Below are 8,692 nucleotides of genomic sequence, written 5' to 3'. Positions count from 1 at the left end.
AAATGAGGAACCTGTAGCGACCACCAGACCAGTTTCCGACGTAGAAAACCGAGTCGCTGATGTATACAGACTTATCACGCTGTGGCAGAACGGCGCCGCGAAAGATATACAAATCAATTAGATGGCCGCCCTGCCTGTACGTCAGGAAGGCGATCGGGGCGACGTCGCCGACCGGAGAGTACAGAAAGCCCTCGCACGTGGAGATGGCAACTCACAGCACGTTCTTCGACACAGTTGTGGCAAGTACTGCCGTTCCGAATGAACGAAGCATTTTTACACCGTCTACGTGTGTACTAATTTCCTACAACCTAATCACCTCAAACGTTTCACAGTAACGTCTTTCACTCGCGAGAGCCAAACGACGTTCCACTTTCCATTGCGTCTCAACCTATCCTCGGGTCGAAAAACTACAGATTCATTCAGAATTTTATGCTGCTGAAGTCGATTTCTGATGGCCTAATTATCCGATCGGGTTGAGAAGGATCTGAAACTGAAGCCTGGGTTGCACGGAACGTAAATATATCCATTACTTTGCCATCCGATGGCAATTTTATGGTTCCGAAGTCGATTTCTTCGACCCTAATTGTTCGGTCTGGTTGAGCGGCGTCTTAAGCTGGAGCCTAGGTTGTCCGGAATTTAAGTATAAGTGTTATTTTGCAAATTATGGTTTCTGAACCTATCAGACAGTCGAAAAGCTGCTAATTTATTCTAAATTTTACGATTCTGAAATCGATTTCTGCATCCCTAATTGTCTGATATAGCTGAGCAACGTCTTAAGCTGAAGCCTAGGTTATCCGGAACGTAAATATAACCATTATTTTGCTTCCCATTGCATCTCGACCTATCACATAGTCGAAAAACTGCTAATTTATTGTGTATTTTATGCCTCTGAAGACGATTTCTGCGTCCCTAATTGTCCTATCTGTATGGGCAACGCCTCAGACGGAAGCCTAGATTGTCAGGAACGTAAACGTAACCATTATTTTGCTGTCCACTGCATCTGAACCTACCCTAGGATCGAAAAACTGCAAATTCATTCCGAATTTTTTGCTTCTGCAGTCGATTTCTGCGGGCCCAATTGTCCGATTTGGTTGAGCAGCGTCTGAAACTGAAGCCTAGGTTGTGCAGTGTTAGGTTATCCATTTAGTCGAAGGTAGTGATCTGTCATTTGTTTGGATTCTGTTACAATGATTTACTAGATTAGATATTTATAGTTTCTAGCTTTGATAACGTCTTCAAAGTTTGTGCATTCCTTGGTACGTTATTGTTTAATTTCATGGTTTACTATTGTTTATATTTTAGTTAATGTAGTTGCATTGCTCTCACCTCTTCAGATTACATTCACCAGAAAGGACTCTTATTGTACTAATATTGTTGTAATACAATATATCACGTGTATTGTTTCACAATCTCTCTATTTTTAATTAAGTGTCAATTATTATCTATATTTTAATTAGGTTAATATTTCTTTCCTGTTTCAGGTTTGGGTTCGCTTTTGTTAAATTATATTATATTTATCTTCCTGGTGGTTTTATTTTTAACTCTTTATCCATAGATGGTATGTATCTTATTCTTAGAGTACAATAGATTATCATATTGTAGTGTTTTCTGTTTCAGTCTTTTGTATCACTCTTTCATCGGCCTGTTTTTTATTCAGTACTTCTGGACAGAAACTTTGGAAAGCGTTCCATTTATTTCAGTCTGGGATAATTGCATCAATTGTCTTATCAGGCTGGCATTGTATATTAATTTCTAGATTCTGCGCTAATTTTTGCCTTTGATCTTTCCATTTCTTACAGTAAAGGAGAGTGGGTTGCGCATCATTTTGTGTTTGACAGCTGTACCAGCAGAGATCCGTTTGGTTTTCACCTATCTTTTTCCTATATTGGTTGAAGCAACCATGACCTGTAAGTATTTGTGTGGCATAAAAATTAACATTCCCGTGCTTCCTTGTGACCCATTTCTCAATATCTCTAATCAGCCTTTTAGTCTAGATTCCTGTGTTAGATTCTTCCCATATATTTTGCCATTCTTTGATTGTATTCTCCTTAGTTAATTTGATTTCTTTTTCCAGGTCATGTTCATATTTTCCTTTCCCATGTGTGAGGCTAGATACGTAACTTTCTATTAATTTCTTATTGACTAATCCATCTGTATATGCTTCTTCGTTATAACGAGGTTTGTGACATCTTAATTTATTATTGTTCCTTGTTACTCTGGCTAAATTTTTAATTCTACTATTTCTAGCATTACCTTTTCCTTTTATTTCATAAAGTTCTTTTCTTTCTTTGATATTTAGCAAAATGGGTGGAAGTCCTGCTAGTACACAGAAGGCGTTTAATGATTAATGATTAGTTTAATCTTATTATAATTTTATTATATGATTAATGATTTATCTTATTGATTGAAATAAATATTATTTTATATAATTATGGACCTTATCTAGCTTTACTAGTTACTTTCTCATTAACCTTTGATGTAAGTTTATTTCTTTTTATCTATTAGGTTCTATCGTATAAATTACAAACTAATTTTCAATTTGTTGTTCATTTGAAATCAAAATTGGACACCAACAAAATATTCTGCCGTTTGTCGTCTGCATGTTGCAGAAACTGATATCCAAATGTATCAGGGTATTCTATCGCCCAATGGTGTACTGCAGAATGTTTTGTTGAGATGTCTAAGGCTTATAGCGGATGCGGTACGATACATTCTCCCCAATTTGCCTTCTTACTTAATAAAACGTGAGCTACCACAAGAAAAGATCCTGTATAGCGTGAACAAGGAATCATTCAAAGGAATGAATATTTACTCCAAGAATCTATTCATTCAGATTTAATTAGTAATTTCTCGGACTTAATAAATAATTACAAAGAAAAGCTTGTAATTTCAAAGTCATTGTAATTGTCGGACTATTAAAACAATAAATTCAAAAATTTCTTTTTGCATGCTTGTGTCTAATGATGATTCTGATATTTTGGTACTAACTACACAGACTGTGATTACTGATGACATGAAATTACAAGTTCTTCAAAAAGATAATGAAGTCTCATTTAATGATTTAAAGTGGGTACTACCTATTGACAAGAAATTGTCTAGGTGGTCTCAGCTTGAGAATTTATTAAACAGATATAAGTACTACATGATGCATATTCTGACACTGATATATGTCTTATTGAAAAACCTCTTCAGAAGTCTCTAGAAGAAATCAATAAGCCATTTATTATTGCAGAATCGATTGAACTCACTTACACCGAAAATCTTGAGATGGTGTTACGCGCCGAGCGGGTTGAGACGCCCGAGCGCGAACAAAAATTGGTGACAGCGGTGGGATAGGAACCCACGCCCTTACGGACTGGTGACTAATTTAAATTTTTCCGCTTATATACATCCACAAAATTCATATTTATGACTAAGTAGTGATCATAGTACCTATTTCCGTGCAACCGAACAATTCATAAATACCTGTCAGAAAACTTGGCATTATTATTTATGCAATACGGACATACCTCTACATGAAGTCTCAGTAACAGAATCATGTGAAATATCTTTACTCTTGCGACCCAGCAAAGAACACTTAGGCTATGTGACATCAAACTTGCAAAGTTACAGGAACCTTATTGGACGAAATTAAAATCAACTGGAGAGTGGTTGTACTCTATTAAGCAGCCTGAAACATTACAAGTATTATGCAGAAAACAAGGTAGTACCTCAATCACAATTCATGGAACAGGAATGATAGGATTACATCCTGCCTGTATAGCTAAAACACGAACCACAGCTATTACTGGTATCAAAATCTATGACAGTATTGAACAATTTTACTATAATCCTAATCTTTTGCTGGATATAAACGAACTCTCACCTATTATTATGGAATATCATAGCATGAAGCCTATTAACAACAATCAGCCAGAAATTAGGTCATTAGATCCCACCGCTGCCACCAATTTTTGTTACGTGCCGAGCGGGTTGAGACGCCCGAGCGCGAACATTTATATGATTCTTGTTTCTAATGTACGTAAGAGAGGATGAGAAGGGTTTGAATTTAAAAGTAAATAAAACTTGAGATATTATTTCGAGTAGTTAAAGGGATCGGTGGTGCTACAGTCCCATACGGGTCCTTGATCAGCTGTATTTCAAATCCGAACAGGATAAAGGCCAAAAAAAAAATTAAAAATAAAGAATATAAAATACGTAAATTGTATTTATTGATGAATCTAATTAAAGATCGAATAATAAAATGTTTCAATAAGAACGTGTATAAAAATGAATATATGTATATATATATATATATATATATATATATATATATATATATATATATATATATATATATATATATATATATATATATATATATATATATATATATATATATAAAAATATGTGGATAGATAATATAAAAATATATATACGTATAAGAGTATAGGAACAGAAATATCTAAATTAGTACGTGCAAACGGACATTCATTCTCCCGTTTATAGTGGAACAATTCAGACCAGAGAAATTCCCACAGTCTTTAGACTATCTGAACTATTGCCACTCGTTCTAAAATGATTAATTTTAAAATTTCAAAACGAAAGAAGGAAACAATATTAACTTAAAGGACTCACCAGTACAATTTCTTTTCCTTTTAAAAAAAAAATAGAAAAAATCTCCTCTAAAATAATTTTGACGTCTTACTTTTTAAATTTTTAGATATTGGTTAACCCTGTATGGAAGAAAGAATTAGACACTTATTCGCACATACACGCACTATGAATTTAATTCTTAATTAATCAGCTATTTTATATGGAATTGATTGAAAATAATATATATATTTATATATATATATAAACCAAATTATAACAACAGAACAAACAAAAAAAAATTTGAATTCACACGAACTTCCTAAGTCCTTTTCTTCCTACTTAGTGATTTTAAGAATTAGAAGAAAACTCTATCTTTAGAAGATCGCGGACTTACGACACGCACCTCGCGATTGTACGTCGACAAGTGAAGCGGCATCACGCCTTCGGAAGGATCCAGGATCAATCATTCCGATTATGGAAGGGTTATGCCGCTGCTTCATTAGCTAATGAGAGCGTGCTTTTGGCCCTACCGAGCCCGTGATTGGTCAAGTTCTAAGGTTAAAGAAGCTGAGTAATGTGTATGTGTGAACATTCCAATTCTCTCTTTCACATCATAAATTTTCTCACGCGACGCACCACCCAACTCATGACAATCTTTTGTATATATCCGGTGCGTCGCTTTACAATAACCAATTAGCCGAAAGAGTTTAAACATCATCCACAGAGATTCGAGGAAGCTGACCCTCAGTGGTCTAACGGGTGTTCTTTAAATTTTAAATTTAAATAATCATTTGACAAGGTTTCCCACAACGCTTATGCGTTGCCAAATTTTCAATAACCAAGACTTGTAAAAGTATGACCTTAACTAAGAGTGTCAAATTCCGAATCTCATTTATACATATTTGAAGAATGAAAAATTATATTCAGAACGTGTCACCGCGTATACAATATGATCCCTAATTTCATACTACGCATTTGTAAGATTACGCTTTGGTGAGACTATACGCTGCGCAATAGGACCACGTTGATTTCAAGGAAGGAATGCGTTATGTTAACAAGTCGATCGCGCCGCCGAAAGGGATATTTAATTTCGTAAACTCAAAGGCCATGATTACGCTCGATTAGGGAAGTTCCCACAATGCTTTCTATTATCGAGACGCAATTCGTTATATATATATATATGTAAATTATATATATATATATATATATATATATATATATATATATATATATAAAAAAAGAAATTTAAATTTTTTATGTTCGGTACGTAACAATGGTAAAAGTCAAATAAGGCAAATAAAAAATAAAAAAGATAGACATTGCTAGTGCTCTATTATTATGGCCTTCTCGTTGTATAGTCAATCGTCGACTGCATACAATTTATTCAGAAGTTCTTTTATTTTACCCCATAAACAGTATTTAGAATACCTTTCGTCCAATTACACTTGATAATGATATAAAAGGGAAACATTACCTTACTAACATATCAACAAATTTAACAACTAGAGAAAAAGTAGTGATCTTATTTGTTAGAATCGCTGAAAATTCAGGGATCTAACGGGGTCCGGATTGGGTGGATGAGAGAAGGGTGTCAAGAAAAAAAAATTGTACACTTAATCAAATTTGAGTCGGCCCTAAAAAGGGCTTAAATACGACGTTTATTGAGTAACTAGGTTCGGGGGTCTTCAGCCAAAACCTTGGGGAAGGGTCGCTTAGACTGACGCCGGCCGGTGTCCCTTAGCGACGCTGGCGTCTGGAAAAGAAAAGAGCGGCGAAACCGCACTGGTCAGCGCGCGTATTGCTTTCACGCCAAACCGTTGCCTTCCCTACTCCAGGCTTCGAAACGAGCCTACGTGGAGGGGGGAGCAGTACCTTGACGTATCGTTAAGGTAATGTAGCGGACTGTAATACCGACGTTTCTTCGCTCTGAAGAAAGCGTCGGCAGACGAGTGTGCAGAGAGGAGGGATCCTCATTTTCTCTGCTCAACCTGCCTTCCAAGAAGGCTTGCCTCGTGCGAATCACGGTTGTAAGCCGAGATTCGCGAGCGTTCGACCTTCGCTACTAGCTTTAGCTAGCCTTGGCGGCTGATAAAGGCCAGAGGTTGTAGCACTCACCGTTCACCGCAACGTACGCATCTATTTGTCGTACGCGGGCTGCTGCTAAACGGGTGATACAACACGGGCAACGCAGAGGTGATACACTTACGTTTACCCTCTCTGTTGGTGCCAATATCGGGGCTCAACCAAGAAGAGGTCTTGATTGCTCCTCCGACGAATAGCAAGCTCAGGGAATCGAGGTAGCCACCGATTCCAAGAGCGCAGTTACTCGTCTTTTAAATTTATCGCGACTAAACAATCGCTTTTCATTCGCACGTGTAATACGTGGTTCTCGAAGGGAGCTATGGCGAGCTGTAGTGCGATATTACAGCGTAGAAGGCGTCACGAGCTAAGGAACTTGGTGCCCAAATTTCCTAACTCAGCAGACTCTTCTATATATGCTGTTCCTTGCTACCGTGCGAGCGTTCGGTGCAAGACTGACTTCGACATGCGAACGCGAGACGCTCCGCGAAAATCGCGGAGTCCCCGAAAATCCGCAACGCGGCGCTCGCTTATCATTGTCTCTCTTTGTCTAATGTACCGATTTTGCTCTCTCTCTTTGTCAGGCTCCGATACCCCCACTCGTTATCGGGCCTGAGATTCAAACAGCTGATCGTAATCGCTCACCTGTTCGAACTTCAACCGCATCGGATGAAAAACGAGTCGCAATTCGAATGTACCGAGTTTATTGTCAACGCAACTGAATTTCCTACCGAAGGCGACCTTCGGTCGGTCACAGCACGTTAACGTACTGTGATTCTGGCGGACGAAACAATGCTTCGAAATTTAAATGTATTTTAAACATTATTAATTGTTGAAATATATATTAGTTCAAAATTACAGAATAAATCAAATAAACTTGCAGGTTGCGCTTCAAATTCTAATGAATTCGCAAAAATCATTTTAGGTTTTTTGAAAAGTTCAGCTTTTGGAAATCTTTCTGAAATGCTTGAATTATTACCAGTTTCCAATATTACCGGGGAACTGAGGATTTGAGGATTGAGGATTGAGGTTTGAGGTTGGGGGATTGGGATTTCAAGATTGAGGATAAAGGACTGAGGATTCAAGACTGAGAATTGAGAATATTGTATTGAGGACTGAGGATTGAGGATAGGGGACAGAGTCTTGAGGGTTGTATACTGAGGGTTGGGGATTCAGCATTGAGAGTTTAGGATTGAGCACTGAATATTTATGATTGAGGTTTGTTGACTGATGCTTGATTATTGGAGATAGAGGCTTGAGGACTGAGGGTTGAGGATTGAGTATTGAGGATTGAGGATTGAAGATTGAGGACTGAGGGTTGATGTTGGAAGGTTGAGGTTTGAGGATTGAGGATTGAGGGCTGAGTGTTGAGGATGGAGTGTTGAGAATTGACGTTTGTGTGTTGAGATTTGAAGGTTGAATATTGAGGATTGGGTATTGAAAGCTGAGAACTGAGGATATTCTATTGAGGATTGAGGACTCAGGACTGAGGATTGCGGATTGAGGATCGATGGTTACGGATTGAGGATTGAAGAATGAGGATTGAGGACTGAGTATTGATGATTGAGATTTGAGGATTGAGGATTGAGGATTGTGGGTTGAGGTTTGAACATTGAGGATTGAGGATTGAGGATTGAGGACTGAGGGTTGAGGGTTGAGGATTGAGAATTGAGGGTTGAGGATTGAAGACTAGGGATTGCGGATTGATGGAGCAAAATTGATGATTGAGGTTGAAAATTGAGGATTGAGGATTTAGGACTGAGGATTGAACATTGAGAATTGAGGATTGAGGATTAAGGAATGAGGATTGCGGACTGAGGCTTGAGGATTGAGGTTTGAGGATTGAGGATATGGATTGATGATTGAGGATTGAGGACTGATGATTGATGGTTGAGGATTGAGGATTGAGGATTGAGGACAGTGGGTTAAGGATTATGTGCTGAGGGTCGAGGATTGAACATTGAATATTGAGGATTGAGGATCGAGGTTAGAGGACTGTGGGTTGAGGATTGAGGTTTGAGGTTTGAGGTTGAGAATT

The sequence above is a fragment of the Calliopsis andreniformis genome, unplaced genomic scaffold (genome assembly GCF_051401765.1).
Source record: "Calliopsis andreniformis isolate RMS-2024a unplaced genomic scaffold, iyCalAndr_principal scaffold0019, whole genome shotgun sequence".
Lineage (NCBI taxonomy): Eukaryota > Metazoa > Arthropoda > Insecta > Hymenoptera > Andrenidae > Calliopsis > Calliopsis andreniformis.
Note: the sequence above shows the minus strand (reverse complement) of the source record.